This window comes from Calidris pugnax, unplaced genomic scaffold (assembly GCF_001431845.1).
Source record: "Calidris pugnax isolate Ruff unplaced genomic scaffold, ASM143184v1 scaffold123, whole genome shotgun sequence".
Taxonomy (NCBI): Eukaryota; Metazoa; Chordata; class Aves; order Charadriiformes; family Scolopacidae; genus Calidris; species Calidris pugnax.
In genome coordinates this window covers 677,937-700,348 of record NW_015090876.1, presented here as the reverse complement: position 1 = coordinate 700,348, position 22,412 = coordinate 677,937, and the positions used below count along the sequence as shown (strand labels likewise).

The following is a 22,412-nucleotide window of genomic DNA, read 5'->3' as shown; positions in this document are numbered from 1 at the left end:
ACAAAAAGACAATTTTAATTGATTCTTATGAAGCACTGTATATTTTTTTTTGTAATTGTTTATATTAAATGCATAGTGAGGTTAATCATCTGCTCAGTTGATTTCTTAATATCCTGAGGGATTTTTGCTGTTGTTCTTTAAATATTTGCTTAAGCGGTAGCACTAGAAATAAGAAACAAAAGGCATTTTATCTTGAACAGAAACAGTGCAGTGATTTGAATTTTCTACGTTTCTTGTTCTTTCCCAGCAGTTGTTACTTTCATTAACACATTGCTTTATTTTAGGGAAATTACTGCCAAATATATCTAAATTCCACAGTTAGCGATTACCTCCAGGGTAGTGGAGTTAAACAAACAAAAAACCCCAACCCAAACCCCCCTAAAAGTTAATAGTCAAGATTTTTTTTTTTTTTTCCAAATCCATTGACCTTTTTGAAGGTTTTTATACTCTGTTCTGCTGCCTGATTACTTAGGGATTCACTGAGCAGTTTCCTTGAAGGCTATTCTTTCTGCTGGCCATTGGCATGAAAATGCATCTGTCTGAGCGAGACCTCTTTGATCTTCAGAGAGCTTTGTAAAGATAGATTAAAAAGAAAGCTATCAGGCATTTTTTCCCAATGAAAACACTGCCTGTGATGTCAAGTCAGATAGTGTTTTGGGGGGTTATGTTTGTTTGGTTTGAGGGAATTGAGATTTGCAGTTGTGATCATAGCTTTATTTATTTATTTAAAAAAAAACAAAAACAAAACAAAACCTGAAAATACATAAATGTTTATGCTGCCCTTTGGAAAGAAAATGCAAAAAACCAAACCAGTCCTCTATGGAAAAATTAGTTAAAATCCAGAGGAATGATGAATCTAGTACCCTCTGGACAAAATTATGTTTAAAAAGACTTACAAGGGGCTTGATTCCAATAAAGTAATTAAAACAGAATATGTCTCTAAGTAGTCTGAGTTTAACTTTGTGTTGAGGTGCTGGGTTCAGATAAATCAAAATTTGCTCTGGGAACTTAAAAACAGTCTGCTCTGCCTACAGACTGTATTATAATCCAAAAAATTTAAATGACACATTAATTTGCAGCTGTGTAGCTCCAGTGCCTTTAATTTGAAAATGTGTGTTTACATTTTTTTATTCCTTGTAGCGCATATTTATATTGAAATTTTAAATAATCTGTGTTCCTATTTTAGACCCCCAGAGTCAGTCACTTCACACTCAGGAGTTTTGAGTATCTGCTTGAGGGGTGGGAGGGGAAGGATTTTTAAAGTAACTGAACCATTTGTCTGGTCTTCATCAGGGATAAGCAGCAGAAATGCATTGGGAGTTCTGGATATGATTGACTTACTAGTTATAATTTCCAAATAAGTATTTTTCATACAAAAAATCACGAAACTTTATTACAGCCCATGTACTTCAGAGGTGTTTACCCATCAGTGCAATGTAGGTACAGTCAGGTATCATCTCATGTGAGTGTTGGTCCCTTCAGTTGTGCTGAGACCTTTGCTCTGTGTAACCTGACGTGTCTTTTTTTTTCAGATTCCATAGCTACTTATTTATGACACTTTCTTCATTACTGCTTTTTACTTTAAGTGCTAATGAGATCACAATATCAGTTGCTGTTCTGTCTCAGAAACATAAATGAATCCAGCTTCTTACAGCATAAAGACGAGCTTTTTTTAAGGTTTACCAAAAGGGACAGGTAAGGATGGGACACAAAATCCGTTTTGGGTACTTACAGGCCGTATCATTTCATCCAGTTCTTTTCTGAGTGCTATTGTATCAATTTGAGTTTCCTCATCTTCCAACAGAACGCTTTAGGGAACTTAGCTATAGCCTGGTTTGGTTGGGGGCAAAAGTGGCTCACATTCCAAGGGCTATTTTTGGGTCACCGTGCATTTACCAGCCTTCCCTGTGCAGTGGCGTGTGTCCGGAATGTGGGTGCGATAGAGCAAGAGCCATGTCAGTAGAGCTACAGGAGGAGATAAATATCCCTCAGTCAAATATATTAGGTTTTTTCTTCTTGCTTTTAGACCGTAGCTATCGAGTTTCAAAATATTCTCCATTTGTTTTTCTGATAAAACCAATGTAATTTAATCAGTGAAATTCATCAACTCACTAATCACTCCCTCTAAATATTAGTTACTCAAACAGAACACTGTAGTAACTTCAGGGTTACTAACTGTTACTAACATTTTCCGCAACTACTGAGATTTTGAAAAAGAAATAATTTTTATAAACAATAGCTGTATTTTGCTTTCATTTCTCTGATTTTGTTATAATGCAATTGCAAGTCAGGGAAATCTGATGATTATTACTCACTGAAAGGAGTTTTTATTACTTCTAATGTATGACTGGTTTTCTTGTCCTTAGTGTTACTAATTAGCTGACACAACTATTTTGATTTTTGTGTACAAGTGCATATTCATTATTTTATCATGAGAAAAATGAGTGGGGTCCAAGTGCCCTATTAATTCATTTCAGCCTGAAAAATTTTCTTATAATTAGTCTGGCAAGAGGAATGAGTGAAATTAGCTACTAATGAGAAGGTAAGGATAGTAATCTTTTCATGATATAAAACTGTGATTGTCAGTAGGTAATAACAGGAAAGGAGAGAATATTTCCTGGGACCTAACTTTGTTGTGTGAAATCATTAACATCATCTGATATGGTAAATTGGGTTATTTCACACCTGTATTTCTATCAATGACTGCTAACCCTCCAGCCACAGATACTGATAAGTTTTTTGCTAATTAGAGAGTCATTAATGAAGTAAAGGATATGAGCAATCAATTATAGCTTGTTTTAGTAATCCAAACAAAAACTTAATTGCATAAATTTGTCTTGTACTTTCAAGTTTTGACAGTATATTTGTGAAACATGGCAAGAATGTCAACACTCTGTAAGTAGCAGGTGTGACCTGTACAAGTTTTTCTCATGTTTGGTTGCAAATTGCTTGACTTGTGATATGCAATGATAGATTAATGGCTTGTTAAAATCCACTTTTTTATGTAAACAAGAACTTCACATTTCCTGCTCTGGTTTGTTCTATTTGCATCATTTATATAGTGAATTTTACAAGAAAAAACTTGCATCTTTTACCTTTTAATTGATATTATTTGAATTTACAAGTTAAAAGAGTATTATGTAAACAAAGTTAAGCATTTCCTCTCCAACACACACCCTCCCCCAAATTCAAATGTATTGTTCTTATATAGAACAACTACACATCTTGTGTTTTCTGGCTCCTTTTCTGTCTGGGTCTCGATGGTAAAATAAGGTTTCATGCTGATTGCCTCTTATTTACATTTCTTTAAATTGCCTCATGTTAAAAAACAATAATAATAATAAAAGTTACCATTCCAGGAAATGGAATTGTGATCAATTGATTTTAGCTCTATTAGCTGTGCAGTAGTAACTCGGCGGCAATGTACCTTTCTATACAAATAATGCTCCGTTATTTCTCCTCGGTAGCGCTGCAGTGATGGTTCTTCATGGTGTACTTCATTCTTGCTGAAGTCTCTGGTAACTAGTGAGGTGTAAACTGCTAATATGTAATGCGATGTAGGAGAAAGATTGTCCTTGGGTAGGACCATGTTCAGAATACAGTGAAGCTTTTTACACGTAGGAGCAGCTATGAAGTAATTTGTAAGATCTGTTTGTTGTAGGGTGCTGGAGGGGCACCTTTTGGTATCTGCTGCAGGAGCTGCTTGAAGGAAAAAAATTGAATAAGGATTTGTAGCTGGAATAGGTTGCTCAGTACAAATTTCTGTCCATCTAGGATTTGTGTGCTGTCTAGCAAACAGCTCAGCCCGCTGTTATGCCACAGTTATAATCATAGAATGGTTTGGTTTGGAAGTGACCTTAAAGATTATCTAGCTCTGACGCCCTGCCCTGGGCAGGGACACCTCCCAGTAGACCAGGTTGCCCAAAGCCCCATCCAGCCTGGCCTTGAACCCCTCCAGGGAAGAATGCCAGCCTCCTCAGATTAAAATAGCCTTTCTGATGAATAAACGTCATATGAGAAAAGGTTGCTGTAAATATATTGCTTGGTATTAAGTTGGATGAATTTGTAATTGTCCTTTTTCAGTTTATCTTGGAGATAAAAAAGAATAACTTGTGTATCACATTACAAATAAGTGTGACTATGATATGAGTATATTCAGGAATGCTGAGAAGAATTGTAATTTTTTTCCCATGCTCAGAAATCTGTGAATATGTAGATATTCAGTCTCAAATGCATATTGATAATTTCTCTAGTAGGTTCTTTCTCCCGCAATTTGGGTGCTTAAAAGGCTTGGAATACAGGCAAAGATGTGTATGTATGTATACATATTTTGACGTCATTACATCACTGATATTACTACTAACATCTGGAAGGGATTTATACAGCATGACAATGCTGTGCCGTAGTGGACTTATTGACCTTACTTTTGTTATTAGCTGATTAAGACACAAGGAAGGGAAGTGTTCTTATCATTGCACAGTCATTTTTCAGAGCAGGGTTTCGCACTAAAATAGCTCAGGTAGGAGCTTGTTCTGAGGTGAACGCCCAGAGCTGTCATGGGATGTCGGTGGTGTCCTTGAGAAAGTGTCTTAGGCATCACTCCTCCACTTTAAAAAATCTCTTTCCAAATAGCACTGTACATGTTGTGTCTGCTCAGGATCACTGCTGGAACCCCTGACAGAAGCCGCTCGATTTGAGGGTTATTTTGGCCAAAGAACTAGTAGATCTGCTTTCTGTTAAAAAAAATTGTTTCACTTCTACATTGTCCTGAGTTTGAAGAAACAAATTCTGAAAATGAATGTCTAAGTATCTAATAGTATTTCACTAATATTTCCATAGTTTGAGAATATTGATTATTAAACAACTTTTTTAAATAAAAGGGAAAATTCTAGAAAAGCAAATTATTTTTTACTAAAGCCATATCGGTTGTTTACTTGGTAAATATAAGATGATGACGATGAAAAGGGGGTATTAAGCCCCTTAAAATTAGACGCTGATCTATCTTTTAGCCAGATTCACAACAAAAGCTTTTTCAAAAGTAAAAATTCAGTAAAGTGTTTTCTTACATGAATATACTTAACAGGAAGCTTGAAAAACATTCTTCCATTAAACCATTGGGTATGAAGCAACAAAAAAGGTTAATACATTTAAAGACCTAATTGCTAGATGGTTTTCTGTAAATGCTGGTTTTTTTTCATTTGTATTCAAGGAAAAATGCTGTATTAATGATATATATTCCCTTCTTGTTTGTATTCTTTCTTCTAATATTTGCGTTTAGGCTCCAATTAGCTGTGAAATCTGCCTTCGGTGAAATTACCACCAGGGTAGTGTGGGCTCGTCAGGAGCTGCTTAATTCTATAGCTACTGGGCTGCCTTAGCTGGGCTTAGTAACTGAGATACCAAATGGCTCTTCAAGGGACTAGGAATAATTTAGGTTAATATTCCTCATCATCAAATGGCAATTAGAGGAAAGAATAATGATTGTTTGCTACCTCCCGTTCCCCCTTATCTTTTAGAGGACAGCTGTCTCTCTTGCTGAGGTGTTGATAGTGTTTGCTACTTTCGTGTGTTATCGCATCCCAGTGTGAACATAAGTATTGTATTACTATTTTAATAGTCTGTTTCTTTGCTTAATTGGGTCTAAAGAAATAGTTCTAGGTTGTCCTGTTTTCTTTGCCATTTAGGAAGGACCTCTTGTAGATCCTGTTTTCAAGTCCTGATTCGTTTGCTCCTAAGCACCAAAGAAGTTCACCAGTGCTTATCTCTAGAGAAAATGAATGTCTCTGTGCCATTAAGGGTCCCTATTGTATTTGTCAAGCTCCATACCTCAATTACAGGCTGACATCCCTTTCTCCTGGAAAGTGAACCACTTAGAAGAGCTGCTGCTCTTAAAAACCTAGCCTGTATAAAACCATAGGGATGGGAAGGTCTTCAGAAGCAGCTGGAGCCAAACTTTTATCTGCCAGCCATTCAAGAAATATCATCCTGTTGCCTTCTGCAGATTGAGCAAGGCTGTGCAGAGTATCTTCCAGTAATCCTCTGTAGAAGCTACAGGGCTGACTGATGAATAAATACTGCAAGGTGACTATCAAAGACATCCTGTATGTTTAGTTTACCAGATACAAATGAAGGGTAAGATAAGGATATATCTGTCCTACAAATAGGATCTGATCAGCATCACGTCCTGTAAAGACTTTTTGGGTCCAGTTCTAAAGTAATTAACTTAAAATAGCACTAGCTTACCCATAAATATCTGTATCCACCCAACATTCTGCATAAGATGGTCACCAGAATATTTCATCAAGTTGTTGCATAGATTTTCCAGATCCCAGCAGCTCTGTGCTCCTGTGGGAATGCTCTTGTTGGTACCCAGGCTTGCAGGTTAAAAGCTGTGCTCACGGTCAGCACTGCAGTACAAACATACCCGGTATTGCCAATGTCCTTTGGCATTTCAGTCACCGCTTGTAGATCACCTCTTACACTCCCAAGCTGAGAGACGGAGTAAGGAGAAGCCCCTTCAGTGATGCTGAAAGCCCAGTCTCCTCCTCAGCGTGTGCTGCTTCGACACCGAGAGCTGTGCTGTGCCTACCCTCACACTGAGATCCTGCTCCTTGCTCTGTCCCGTAACTTTTCTTAAATTTCTACATCCCATCAGTCTTTCAATATGATTAAGTTGCTGATTTATCAAGCAGTGTTTCAGGATTATACCTGCTGAGTGTCAGGGAATAAGGTTATTGACTCTAGAAAATACTCTTTTCTTTTCCATTTCTATCTCCCCTGCATCTTTTACGTATCTTCAACCTCTCCATTTATTTAAAGTTAAACTATCTTTTGTGGATGAACCTCATGTGTCCACCTGTGAACGAGTACTAAAGTATTTTTCTTTGTTCATATATCACAGAAAATATTTTTTTTTTCTTAAATTCCTGCTTCACTTTTTAATCCTGTGGAGAGAACTATATTAGGAAAGCAACTCTGGAAAGAATAGAAGTTCCCCTTGGAAAAGCTTTTTGTGGTTAATACCTACTGAGGAGCTGAAATACTTTAAAGATTTTTTTCTGAGCATAAACTGGAGTAAAACATGTTTCTACCTTTTAGTTAGGTGCTGTATCTTAAAAATGACAATTTGTCCAGTACTTAATTATCTCTGACCATCGTATTGCCCTAGACTCTTACTTAAAACTCTTTCTTGTGGGGAAAATAATTAACACTGTGTTATATTTTTATTCCTTTTATTTTTTTGACATGCTGAAATGGGAGAACAAATGATGGTAACTATGTAGCAATAGAAATATTTTGTTTAATCCTTGCTTTATATTGCATTTGATGATTAATGGAAATATGAAGTGGAATAATAACTTTGTATGTAAGATTACCAATTTATGAAGTAGCTATTTTAAGTTTTTTCCAAAATAACAGGAGAGAAGGTTAAATTGAAACTTTAGCAAAACCAACTGAAATCAGTGGCCATAATTATATGAACCAGAACCTTCATTTTGTAATAAAAATCAGCATCAAGTGTATTTTTCATGTTTTTGGTTCTAAACCACACTTAAAGCACATAAGTGGTAAGCAGGTCTCTTGTGCTCGCTGCAGGAGACCAGCGCTGTCTGGAGCCCCTCAGCACATTATCCACTTTGTTTAGACTTGAGTTTACATTTCAAAGCTGTGAAATCGAAGGAAAACCTTTCTACTGAATTTAGCAACAGAACTGTATATTCTGCTATAGTTTTCATAAATGCCTCCCAGTGACTTTTATGCTCTAGATAGTCCTGGTGCTTTCCTGTGATGTCTGCCTTTGCTTAGAGGGAGATGTCAGTGGGGCATCCTCTGCTCCGTATCCTCAGTACTTCATTCCATGTATCAGTGGAAAGTCTTTTGTTCATTCAAAAACGGTAATTTAAAATTTTTATGTAGAAATACAGAGCACAGGACTTGAGCAATTTGAAAGTGTGTGGGTATGTATCATGACAGTGCTTACCATAAACAATTTTATGCTTTCTGCTTTTCTTTATGAACAGATATATCTGTGCTTATTGTATGTACAAAACAAGCATTCAGCAATAAGTAGTCAATACCTGGGACTTTCTTTAAATACTCTGATGTCGGACTAAGGGACTGGGAGAGACACTAGAGCAAGAACTTCAGGTGTTCTATTATAAAACCCCAGGGTTCTGGAATTCTATAGAACATCAGAGATAAAAGGGGTTGTTTTTTTGCCTATTGGTGGAAAAAGTCAGAGCACCTCGTACCTCTTATATTGCAGTATGAATAAAATGGTATAGACACAGAAGGCATTTTGTTGACTGCCAGGGAGCTTGAACACTTTCTGCTTTACTTGGATGACTTTTCTTCATTTCACTCAGATATTTTAAGCTTTGTTTGAAGTCAGTGGAATGAAAAATACTACTGGTCTAATTCAGTAGCAGATTATTTAGTAAAAGAAAATGAAGAACTCTGAAGTTTAACTGAAGTATTTCTGTTAGTAAAAGAAAATGAAGAACTCTGAAGTTGTTATTTCTCTAATTCCTCCAGACCAATCAAAAAAGATGCATAAGTCACTTCCCATTTTAGTAGGTAAAATGTAGATGATATGTTCTCACTAATAAATGGAGATTTACTTGTCCAGGAAATCACAAATAGTCAGTGGTGTTCTGCTGGAAGCTCAAAAGTAGGCCCTCAGAATGTGTTTTCCTGAAGAACACGCTATTTTCATTATCCAGGAGGAAACCAGCTGAATCACAGAAGCAGAGAATGGTAGGAGCAAACATAGAATAAGATTTAAACAATAATTTAGACCTTGAAATTAGAACAAACAATGAACCTTTCCTAGCTCGCACATTTCCTCTAAAACTGAATGTTTAGTCACGTTTTATTGTTTATTATGAATCTAATAGATCTGCAGTATCTGAAAATCTGAGAAATTTTTTATGGCAAACACATTCCATGTTGAAGTTGCCAACTTTTCTATTAGAACCATATCGTTCAATACATTTGTGGCAATTGGTGACGCACGGGAATCATTCTCTATTAGCTAAGCAGAGAAATACTTCTGTATTTTTAAAACAGTAATATTACACTCATAAACTTATGAAGTGTAGCGCTAATTTTCTTTATGTGGTTAATGTCAAAGGGTGTATAGTGCTAATTTTTGGTTTCATTGTTTCTTTTGTTTTTTGAAACAATGACAAAAAGAACATGAATGGAAAACAATTTAATTGAGTAATTTACTGTAAGTGTCCCATTCAAACAGTCTTTGAATATTTTAAAGTGTTTCTCTAGTAAATTATTTATCAGTACTCAGGCTATTAAACAACACGGAGCTACTTATTCTAAACCATATCTTAGGGAAAAAATCCCAGATATATCAGCTTCTTTTCAATTGAGTCACATCAGTTCTGTTATTTTTAATTATGGTATTAGGAAAGCAAAGTAAGACTCTAAGTGAGGCCATTAGGAAAAAAAGCAAAAAGAGTAGCAGATTTTAAACTGCTATAATTTGGTATATATAGCCAAAACTGACATTTAAACACAAAAGAAAACATCTGGGTATTTTCAAACCTTACTTGAAGACAGTTTGTTTTAATATTTGGTTTTAGAAGTGTTTAACTTTCTCTTAATTTTTTTTCCTCCTGGGATACAGTGTGTGTATTACCATATTACCATCTCCTCTGTAGCAGTAATGATAAAAATAATGTAACTTGGTAATCATTGCTATTCTAGAGTGAGTTTCTGGAGCAGCAGGAGAGATTATTTTACAAGTGGCTGTACAATACCAGTTATGATATAGTGGGAGCTCGCAATTTCTGTCCCCTTCAAAGAGATGACATTTAATTATGGTAATAACTTTACTGATAGCTGATACACAGTATGGTGTGCATTAAAATCATACTGCCTGTGAGAAATCGCATCAAAATGTTGTTTGAAAACACAAGGAAAGAAAATACCTCCCCACGGGAGAAAATTGTTAGAAATTTCTGTTGACTCAAGGGGTAATACAGCAGTTTTATTTCTCGTATCTTTCCGCGAAGGTGGTAAAAGATAATTTGACAAAGGCTGTCAAATGTGGTAACCTCATCGAATTCCTTCACTGCACATCTCAATCCCCCGTGCTCTCTCCTGGGAGCGTGGGGAGGGTTCCCTGGGCCGCCTGGGCGGCGGTTTCCCGCTGACAGATGCAGTGACCTTCTCAGGCAGACAGCTCTATGCGCTGTGACAGCCCCGCCATCTGCCTCCTATTGATCAGAATTGATTTAAAGAAAGTGATCCTCCAAAGCCTGGTGCTGCTAAACCCCCCCAGCTAAACAGACATTTGATTTGGAGACTTTAACCTTTAGGGTGTTTTTTCTCTTCTTTCAATCTGATTTGTAAAACATAAGCTGAAAATGTGTCTTCTGGTGGTAAAATGCCATTGTCTTTCCAAAAGATAGCCTTAAATTCCAGACAGATAAGAACAGAACTGGAGTTCACTGCGGTTGAGATAGCTCTCCAGGCCCAGTGACCAGTTATTTGCTATAGAATCTTTTCAGCAATTTTCCAAATAAAAGATAAATATTTTATCCAGTTCTCCAGCTGTCACTATTTTCGTGTAAATATTATATGTTTATAGACACTCCTGTCTACAATCCAAAAATATCTTGTAATATTTCAATAGCTGTAGCTAACAGGCACAAATTGGCTGTATATTTTTCTTATTTATTTTTCAAACCAGAAGTAAATAAATGGGCTTTTAGTTGTAATGTTCTTTACATTTACAGTATATTTGACATTAAAACTTGATAATTTATTTAATCTTTTACATTAGTAATTTAAATATGTTACTTAACATTTCATTAAAAAGGTATTGCTTTTAATAAAGTATAAATCCTACACTAGCGATTCTGCAGCCTGTGTAGAACAGAGACAGTCATGGAGAGACCATGGAACTCTGAATATATAAATCCTTTCTGGTCTGAAATACGCCTGAGCAGTAAATAAGAATCGCTTCACTGAGAACTAAAAGTCTGCCATCTCCAGGGACGGCTGCTCCTGTAGAGTGATGCTGTACTAGGGATTTGCTGATGGTACCTCACTGCAGCAGCCGAGCAGCTGGCACAGCTCAGGAAGTGGACAGGCAGGGCCTGAGCTGAGTTTTCATTCCCAAGGATGATTTCTTCAAGTTCACCAGGACAGTCTGAAGGAAACTTGCGGTTTTTGATCTTTGTAACTCTTTTGAGGATGAATGCGTTTAACATCCAGGGGTCTCAGTTCAGTACTTTGCAGAAATTCATAGAATCATAGAATGGTTTGGGTTGGAAGGGACCTTAATGACCATCTAGTCCCACCCCCTGCCCTGGTTGCCCAAAAAGCCCCGTCCAACCTGGCCTTGAACTCCTCTGGGGATGGGGCAGCCACAGCTTCTCTGGGCAACCTGGGCCAGGGTCTCATCACCCTCACAGTAAATTCCAGAGGGAAGATTTCCATGATCACGTAGGGAAGACCCAATTCTCCTTCTTATCTTTTGAAAATCTGTGAGAACTTCAGAGGGACTTGAGGTATGTGACCCTGTGACTGCGATAGAACTATTGAAAGGGGGGATTTTTGTCTCAAACATTTTAAACCAGAATAACTTAATACTGTGTGTCATTTGTCTTAATAGTGTTTTATGTGAGGTCTCAATGCAAAGAAGGCAGCACATAAAATATTACATAATGTAAGTATATATGTGATTAATTATATATTTTAAAGGAGCCATTAGTCAATTATGTAGAGGGAACAGTTCAGGTTGGAGGAGGAATAGATGGCTCTGGGATGAATGCAAACAGAAATGGGATGAACATTGATGACCCTCTAGATTCAAGAAGAATCCGGAGTCATGGGGCCACTGATAAACCTTCCAGTTCGTGTGGGCCTGTGCAAATCGAGTCTGCTTTGGAAGGGAAGGAGTTTGGGGGTATCACTGTTAAGTACCCTGGATGCCTGGCTTCCAGTAAATCCATCACAGAGTTTCGCTGAGTACTTGACTACCTGGGTCGAACAACTAGGACACATATTGAGAATTTTAAGTGAAAGTAATTAAGCAAGTATTAATTGTACGTTAGTAGACTATGGATTAATCAGGATGAAGGTGACAATTCCAAAGCACCTTCTAATCTGAAGGTGATGAATCTGAGTATAGCAGTGCTTGCAGACAGTCCTGAGAGACTGGTGTCCTGAGCTTCAGATAAACCATGAAGCGTTAGACACCCCAAATATTAATTCCTTAGGATACCACCCTCTTAGAAAGACCTGCCCACCCTTTGGGTTCTTTAATGGGTATCAATTTCTAGGATTTAATTTTTCAGTCTCATCCAAAAAATGATGACACGGTCTTTTTATTGCTGCTTCGTGTGTTCCTTCGGAAAGAAAGTTACCTGGGAGATCTCTGGAAGCACTGTTTATCTCAACCAGTATGAAAACAGAGTGGATAGTCCTGAAGGACATCATTTTTGAAAACAGAGTGGATAGTCCTGAAGGACATGATTTTGAGAGCTGACTCAAGATTTCTCGGAAGCGTAGGCAAAATAGGCTTCTGCAAAATGAAAAGTTCTCTTTAAGAGTAAGGTGGGTAATAGGAGGTAGGTGATCTCAGCAGAGTTTTAGAGTGGGTGTGAGGAGTCAGATGGGATATTAAGATGCTCTCCAAAGAAGTAACATAGTAAATGAAGAGTCAGGTTATGGAAACAGAATATTGTGCTGCAGATGTTTATTAGTATTCAGGAAAGTATGTATTGCTGCTTATTGCACAGGCAAGTGGTCAGGGTAACACCTACTGAAAATATTGTACTTTTCCCAAGCAGTCAGTTGCTAAATGTCAGTTACCTATTTTGCTCAGGCCGAAAGTCACCTGTAATCACAATCTGTTATACTATATCATAGTTTTGCCCCCACCCCAGAAGCTGCAAAGGTCTTGGTGACATCAATGTATTTTCACAAGAAAACGTGTAGATACCTGAAACTTTTAAAAGGAGATAACTGAAATCTGCAGACTGTAGTGTCATTAGGGATGGTATCAAATGGAATGGTATTAGAACAAATGCAGAGTAGAATTTGCAAGTAAAATATTAACAAAACCCGCAAAACAATGAGCTGGTATTAGTTTCTGAGATGGCATGGATGGTTAGAAAAGCATTTATGTAACTTCAGTGAGGAAGGTTTTAAGAAGAAAGGGGATTATTTAAAGCATGAAAGGCACAGAATTAATGACAATACAAAAGTAGACGAGATACCAGACTCCTTTGAAGGTCTGTTAATTGTTTAGATTTTCTTTTTTGGGGGGTAAATGAAGAAGCAAGGTTTGAGGAAAATGTAGCTGTGAGTAAAGAGAACTGAGAGTAAGTGAAGATGTCCACTTTCTGAAGAAGGTTATATATGCCTCCTTGTGGAAATTACTGACATTACTCATTTGTCAAAATGAAGATAATGAGCATGTAGGAAGGCACTTTTATTGTCCTCAGTGGCTGATAATTGCTGTACTCAAGGTTCTCTAGTTCTGTAAAGCTTGGAACTAATACCCCCATGCTGTGACACTTTGTTTGGATTGTGCTGTATCATCAGATTATCCATTAATTTGACCTGTACTCAAGGTTCTCTAGTTCTGTAAAGCTTGGAACTAATACCCCCATGCTGTGACACTTTGTTTGGATTGTGCTGTATCATCAGATTATCCATTAATTTGTCAAATTAATTGTTGAAAAAAGAGTAGAAAAATCTGTTCTTGAAGTTCTTTTGCAGAAGAGCATTCTTAGTCACAGTGATTGGCTAATTTAAGCTAATAGGATATCCACATAGGTTATCAAATGATAGCATTATGTAAAAAAATATATCAAAGTATTCCAGTTTGCCTGCGAGGAAGAGGGTGGAGATTTCCCCAGACTGGTTTACAGTGTTTGTTTATACGGGTTTTTAGTGTACAGATGATATAAAATGAAAAGTTCAGGGAAAGATGCATCTCTTGCTGAAATGGGCTGTAACAGTTACCGAAAGTAAAGGTAACAGTTTTGCTTTTTGTTGAAAAAAGAGTAGAAAAATCTGTTCTTGAAGTTCTTTTGCAGAAGAGCATTCTTAGTCACAGTGATTGGCTAATTTAAGCTAATAGGATATCCACATAGGTTATCAAATGATAGCATTATGTAAAAAAATATATCAAAGTATTCCAGTTTGCCTGCGAGGAAGAGGGTGGAGATTTCCCCAGACTGGTTTACAGTGTTTGTTTATACGGGTTTTTAGTGTACAGATGATATAAAATGAAAAGTTCAGGGAAAGATGCATCTCTTGCTGAAATGGGCTGTAACAGTTACCAAAAGTAAAGGTAATGGTTTTGCCCTTCTCTGAAGTGAGATCCTTACCGATAACAGGCAAGGATAAAGGCATCAAAGTGTCTTGAAGATCTTCCAGCATCAAAGTTTGGAAAATACAGCTCTGGGGAGATGGTATTTTTCAATTACTGTTGGTTCAGCTAATATTTGCTGTATAAATCAAATGTTTTCATATTGGTTGGAATTACTTCCTGGAGCAGTTTGTATTAGGTATTAAAACTATCATCAAATTTTGATCAATATAACAATATTGATGAAACAAGCTTTGCTTGTTTGAAAATTAATATTGCAGTTTGCTCTGGCTTTTGCTTAAATCTGTAATGACCTCAGAGAAACTACAGTAATTTGTATCACTGAATCACCTGGATTCTAGCAATAACCTGAAATCCCACAACAGTTTGTAGGATTCTCCAAAACGGCGCTATCCCAGACATTTCAAGAGCAATTTTATTTAATTGCCTGACTCTGGCTGAATTTCAAAGAGAAGCCGACTCTCTGTGTGTGTTGCTTGATGTAACAGGTGGGTCTTGTCATCCTGCTGATCTGATTATTTGTGGAAAGCTCCTGCATAATTGTTTTGAAGTAGAAAATTAACAGTAAAAAGAGCCCATTCCTGTCAGCCTTCCCACTCTTCAGTTTTGCTTCCCAGGATTTTCAGTTTTCTACCCAACTTTTCCCCCCAGATATGATATTGCTACTTATCTTAAAAATTAGTGACTGTTACCTCTCAGACTGAATGCACTGTGAAGTACTTCGAAACTTGTAAGAGTGAAAATTATTAGCTAAAAGCTAATGCTTTTTGAGATCGCATCCTTTTAAAATGGCTTTTAGTAATTTCAAATGTGTACTATTAAAAATGCTATGCATTTTGTTTCTGAAAAGGCACTTACTGGGGTTTACAGCTTAGTTTTAGAGATAAATAAGTATTGATAATGTTTAATGAAGATTACACTTACTCATGTCAAAAGTAACGTGCCTTTACTTTGATAATGGGTGGTAGGTATTTTTGGAAACCTGGTGAATGTCTGACTTCCTTCAAAAACAGAGATCACTATCTACTGGGATCACTATTTTGGGATCACTAACTCACCCTATTTTAAAATACTTTCTTTGACTGCACAAGAAAACAGCTCATCATGAGTGTTTTGGGTTTTTTTTAGTCAATATTTTTCAGTTGCTCATTATCTTGTCCAGCTGAGTTTTCTGAAATTTTTGAGTAATGAGTAATATGAAGTCTCCTAAAAACTAGTAAGTTCTTGACACTATGTTGGACTTAAGACTCTCAGGTTTGTTAGAGAATATATGCTGACCAGAAATTTAAAGTTTTAGGTATGAATATTTTTTGTTTGTTTTCTTTGTTTTTTCATTTTAATGTAAACTTCTATGTATGAAATACAGTGCATGAAGATCTATTGTTTAAAAAACACCGCACGTAGCCCGTACTATGTTTTCCTCTAATTCCAATATTGCCAACCGTGTTGAGTGCATTGTTTTAGATATTGATGACATTGTTTCAGCTACTGTGTTGGATTTCTGGTAATTAAAATTACATGGCATTGTTGGGAAGCTTGCTGCAATCATGTCCTCACTTGCAAATGATGAATGCATATAAACTAAAAATATTTAAATGATACGTAATTGCTAGGTTCTTGACTCAACAATTTAGTTAGCTCTAGGGAGAGGGAATGAAAAAGGAAAAATGTTCATTAGGGCTTAGGGATTCAGCCTGGTGTATTAGAAGGAATTGGATTATTCGGTTTACAGTGTTCTTAACAGATTCAATTTCAACCAGAGATAATTGAAGTGTCGTCAAAGCTGTGTGCATCACTAAAACATACAGAAAGACATACTCCCGTGGGTTCAGTAAAACAATATAGAACAATGTGGAGTAGCTTTTCTGAGATTTAACTGCCATTACGCTGAGCCTGCTTTTAAAGTATATTACAGCCAACTCAGATGAATGCCTTCCTGTGGAGCTTGCAGAGAATGAATATGCTGAGATTGTTTTCTTTCATTGTTGAAGGAATCTGTTTAACAAATTATTAAATCTAATCCCGAAACTTCTGACTTTGTAGAAAAATGTAGTCCATGTTTCTGATCATTATATTTCTAAAATTATCCCAATTTCTTTCATAACAGTCCCTATAATGGCAGATTTGGGTTTTTGTGGGCTTTGGGGTTGTTCTTGTCAGTCAGCCAGATTCTAATGCGGTGTCATACCTGATAAGCTCATTTTGTGCTGTAGTACAAAACGGACTTCATCATATTTACTCTTGTTTGTATTCTGGAGAAGGTTGGAAGAGGACTATCTAGGCTAACCTGTAGCAAAAAAACCCCAAACAAACCCAAAACAGGAATGGAAATTCCATGAGATCAAAGTGGAGTGAGGGTACAGCAAAGACTTGATATTTCATGAGCATTTATAGGGGTTTTACTGGTGAGCAAGGCCCAGCTGATGGAAGTGCAGAAAAAATCGCTTGTTCCATGACCTTTTCACGCAGGAATCACAAGAATTTTGGGAGAGATCCAGGCAGATGAAGGTATGGTATAAGTGAAAAAACAAAGTACTAAAATGTTAAAATAAGCTTTGGAAAAGTTATCTGCCCATTTGGATGCTTGCTTGGCCCATGAAGTTTCTTTCTAGCTAGTTGTCTATCGCACGTGTTGGGGTTAATATTTTATTATGTTTTATTGCATTTCACATTTTATTGAGTTTGTTTAAAACAAATATAGAATTAGTTCTTGTGCAAGTAACTTCAGGTTTTTACTTCAGAACATAAATACTTGTGAATTCCAAGCTTTCTTTAAAAACTTTGTTGATTTTCTTTTTAAATCTAACAGATTCCCACTGTATTTATAATGGACATCAACAGGGTTTTAGTAAAACATTATTGTTTAGCTCTGAATATGAGGTCATGAATTTATATAGAGACTAGGCAAATATTTTAGATTTTATAGTGATGCCGAAGTTTCTTAGCAAAATGTTCTACCTTCCATAGAATTGAAGTGCTTGAGGTATTTTATGCCTAAAATTTATAAGGAAAAGTTTTTATATCAATGCAGAAGATTTACTAATGCCACTTCATAACCATTTTAAAGAAGGTTTTAATAATAAAACAGATTATTGCTTTTAGAAGGCTCTTTAAGCACTGCTCATCTCCATGGAGAAGGCCAGGAAGGAGAAGCCAGTGGAAGTGCTGAACACAGCTCTGGCACAAGGGAAGTGCAGTGTGTAATAACACACTACATATTACATTTGTAAATAGAAAAACCTAGTGTTGGTTCATTTTACCTTTATCATATTTTTTAAAATTATTGAAGTAGGCAAGGTTATTATTACAGAAGCTCGACTTATTTAAATGATCACAGTTAACTCAATATGAGCTTGACAAGGTAAAGGCAATAAGAAATGGATTCACAAGATAAAACTTGGGGCTTTCTGCTGTTTTCAATTCACTGATTTCAAAGCACTTTACTAGGATTAATATTCTAAGCCTCCACACAATTCCCGGGAGGAAGTTAAGCATTATTCACATTTTAGAGATGGGTAAATGAAATCCAGAGAGGTTATAACCCGTACAAAGTCACACAGAGGCACTGAGCCTCTGGAGAACGTGGGAACAGGCACAGAAATTTTTGCATCTTGTTACCTGCTGTTACCATGTGAGTGAAAGATCACCTGGCAGATCCAAAAACCCCTCTGAGACTCAATAGTTTAAGTCACTTTTAACCCATTTAATGGATTTGTAAGTAAGAAGCAGCAGTTATTTCACGCAGGTCTTTAATTCCTAGTGAGTTATGTCATGTCTGACCTTCAGTGAAGTTGTTTTCTGTGTGCCAGCGTGCTCATATTATGGAATCGTAGCTACAAAGATAAGGCTGTGAATACTGGAATATCCCGGTTTGTTGGCGCTCGGGTGAAATGTCATTTCTTCTGGCGCTTTGCTCAGTAAGGAGCAGTGAGCTGCGAGATCAAAAAGCCTCTTTCTAACTCTTCCTCTTACGCTCGGTCTATCTCAAGATTTTGCTTCAGTTGCGGGGACAAAAAAGCCTAAAACAATGGAGGAACTGGGGGGATTTCTGTTTCTTTGTTGTAAGAAGCAAAATAAGCTCGTATGCACCCCCAACTACTAACTAGTGAGCCTGGTGTAATCAAACTGCAGGGTTTGGCAAGAGGCGTTTGAGTGGCTGTTGCTGTTTATATGCTTGACATAAATTACTTATTTTCCTGCAGGTGTGGGTTTGCTGTGTGCTGACTGCGAAGTTTTCTGCCTGTAATGCAACAAATCCATTTGTTTATATTTGCCTTCCCTGAGTGCAGGCACTTTGAGATCATGCATTGATATCAGTGTGTGGTATTCATATAGGTGCTCTGTAATTATATCCTTTCGGGTGTGCCTTTGAAAAATTAAAATTCAGTTATGCATGAAAATGCATAATATTATTAATGAATACGCTTTTGTTATAATTAGTGATGCTCTTCAGACATATTGATTCATCTGCTCAGGAGATCAAATTGCTGTAGCATTATAGTTTTTCCTAGTCTGTAGCAAAATCAAATAAATGGGATAGAAGCCGGAGGTATTTTGGACAAGGCAGGATCGTGCTTGGAGAAATGAAAAAACAGAGATGACCTTTGAAAGTATTTGTATGGAGGAATTAATGCTTTCTTAATATCTCCTCATTTGTAATTTGTGTTACAGGCTCATTATTCATCAGAAATGTTTTGACGCTGTGTGGTATTGCTTTCAAAGCCGAAATATACAAAAGTAGCTGAAATTAAATAATAATAATAATAATGAAAACCCACTTTGCTCTAGTGAAGTGAACCTTTTGCAAATGACATAATACTTCCTTGGTTACCTTTGTGTTTCAGGATGGATAGTATGTTATTTTTGTAGCTGGAAAGAACAAAAACGCCAGCATTAGAGGGTTTTCCTTGAATCTCCATAAGGATTCTTTTTGTACAATATCTTTTTATTGATAATTCTGTCTTAAGTTTCAATGAAGTCATCACTGAAGATTCAGTTTAGCAAAGTATGTCTGAGTTGTCCAACTGGCTATTAAAGAATTATTTGTTGTGCTTTTTCAAACTATTGCTTAATTGGTAAAAGAAAAAAAGCAGGTATGATATTGGGTGGGAAATCAGCTCATAGAGAGCTGCAGGGAGAGCAGCTGCTGCTTATGGAGGGATGGGGCCACCTTGAGCAGCACCACCTTGAAGACAAGGGTTTCGCTGAGGTACCTGAACGTGGTGACTCTCAGGTGGAGGCAGGAAGGTGGGGGCTGCCCTTGAGAGACGATGATCCTATTTCAGTGGACAAAATTACAAATTTTTCAGATGGCAGAGCATTCTCCTGCTCAATGTCATTCATATAAAAGGCATTCTAATGAGAAGAAAAGCCTGTTAAGTGAAGTATGCAAAGTCTTGAGCAGTGATTACCGACTCTTGCAGTTTTCTGGCTGATGATATCCAGGTTTACAAACCCGTGTAGTTGATCAATAGCCACTCACAGTCATTAAACTCTAATGCATCAGGAGAAGCAAGTAACATCAGAGGTTACAGTAACGGTGGATTGTAGCCTTTTCTTGCTTTTGGGGATCACCCTGTCTGACCTGACATTCAAACTTGGTGCCCCAGTTCCGCTGCCATGTCCCAGTTTGGCTGGAGCTTCTCCTAAGTGCTTCTCCAGGGAAGAATCCAGGCACCAGCTCACATGTGCCTGCTGAGTGTGTTGTCCTGCACCTGTTCCTGTTGTGTACAAATCCTGTGGATCCTGTGCAATCTCATCCCCTGCACATGGCAGAACCACTTTGTTAAGCATATGATGGATGAACCGAGGGGAGAAGAAGGTGAAGTTTTCAGCTGTCTTGTAAAAATCTGTTGTGACTGGTTCTTGTGTTTGTCTTGAGCCAATATTTTATTGTGTGCTTACATTCATTGTGAGTATAGCTTTTTGCATATATTTTGTTGCATATTTTCATAATGACACAAACTACTGTTTGTTCAGTTAACTCTTGCTTTTCAATTAGTGTTTATTGATATATTTTGAGAGGTAGGATTAAAAATATTTGCCTTCATTGACAAGGTCAGTGATTCATGTTTAAAGCTGGTCTTTAGTGGCTCAGCTGTACTTTTTCTGGTACCAACTTTTTATGGCTAATCACTACTAATTTGGGTAGTGCAATCAGCCTGATTTTTAGGTGTCTGAATTAGAGGAAAAACATTGTACATCACAAAATATGAAGTTTTTTCAATTAACTGACCAGTCCAGGGGCGTCAGGGGGTGAGTGATCTCCATGTGCTAAAACTGAGCAGTAATATTCCCAAAGCCGTGCTTCAGAACTTATAATACCCTTCTTAAAATATGGGCTCTGATAGAATAGGATTTGTTTCACTCACAATGTGGTAAATTTATCCTTGGGGATATCAGGAAGGAGGAGTTCCATCAACAAGTGTCTGCCTTTCTGTCAAGATCTGATTAGTTGTGAAATTACAAGTAGCATTTTAGACATGGTTACAGTAAAGGTTGCAGGCACTCTTTGGATCTGAAATTTCATTTTAGAGTAAAAGGTCCCCAAGGGCTGGTTTAATTTATTTAATTACATTGTACAAGACTTGGGTAATAGTTTTAGATCAAAGTATAAAAACCAACTTCCAGACAAATTTGTAATATAATTCGAAGAGGGTAAATTGCTAAACACTTCAACAGTTTTGCTTCATGGGACAGAATGATTCAAGGATATGGATTGCAATGATACAGTACAAGTGTAAGCCTTATATTAAAATCATAAATAATAAACTAGGAAAAGTTACTTGCTTAATTGTAATGGCAGCAGATCTTCCTTGAAAAGATTGTGCTACAAAACTGCATTAAATTTGCCTAGGAAGCCCCCAGGCTTTTTTATGCATTTCTTAGCCCCCTTGGTAGGCTGGATGGGGAAGATGGGCTTTAAGTCTAGTGTTTTCATAAAAATAATTCTGTTTCATAGGGTTCCCTGCCTGTAGTGCAGAATTATTTCGTCAGTTCTAGGTCTTTCCTTATGAGGTGTGTCACAGTGATGGGTGAAACTTTCACACTCTTTCAGATTCCCCTCATTTCATACCTCAAGTGATACTCCTTTTCCCACTTTCAGCTGCAACTTCTGTATCTATTTCCCAGACATGATGTTTTGGCTGTTTTTTTCTAGCTGTTCTGCAGCCACATGCCGGGTTATATTGGGCATCCGCAAGCTGTTCACTTTTAGGTCTGATTAGCGACATGATGCAAATGACTCAAAACCAGCATCACCAAAGCAAAACATTAATTACTCATTTTTCTAAAGGTACAAAGTGCACACAGCAAGAATCAGAAAGCACAGAAAAACTTACAGGTCCAGATCCTTCTTACACCATAAACTTTCTCTGCCAGCTCTTTTGATTTACCCTTAAACCAACTATTTTCAATTCTCTTGCTAGAAGTAGCAAACCAATAGGTTGGGACATGATGTCCTCTGAGTGTTTCCTTTCTAATCAGTCAGTGTTGACCGTCACTCACGGCATCACGTCTGATTACTAACACAATTCCAAGGCCAAGGCTCTGCTAATGGCAGTCATTTTTGAAACTTGACAAAGGAGATGAATTGTGCGGTTGGAGGCTGGTGATAAATCTCAACTGTTGTATCTGGTGTTTGCAAGTCTGACTTTTAACTGAGTTACTGTTTTACAGTTCTAACATTAAATCTTTTGATCCACAAGTATATGCTACATCCATCAGAAGTTTTTCCAATTCATCATGCATGGTCTTATAGCTTCTTTTTATAATTTTTTAAAAATAGACCAGCAACTTCATTGAAGCCTTCCTTTAAATAAATGCACTAGGTCACTTGGCCGTCAGTGCTCCTAAGATCAATATCCCTCTGAAATATAGTGCACTTTCCTCTGTTTCATATTTAAAGGACAGTTCTGTTTGTTTCTATATTGATGTGCTACTTTTTCATGGATTTCCATCCTGCTTATTTAATCTATTTGGCAATACAGCAGTGTTAGTTTTTGCTCAGCTGAGGTAAAAGTTATGACTCATCTAAGAGCTGTCT

The 22,412-nt window shown here is 37.1% G+C and overlaps 1 protein-coding gene across 1 annotated transcript in view; it reads left to right on the top strand.

The window, feature by feature from the left end:
• The window catches only part of SDK1 (sidekick cell adhesion molecule 1), a 411,416-nt gene that overhangs the window by 72,532 nt on the left and 316,472 nt on the right, over nt 1-22,412 (top strand). The gene's annotated exons all lie outside the window — the stretch shown is intronic.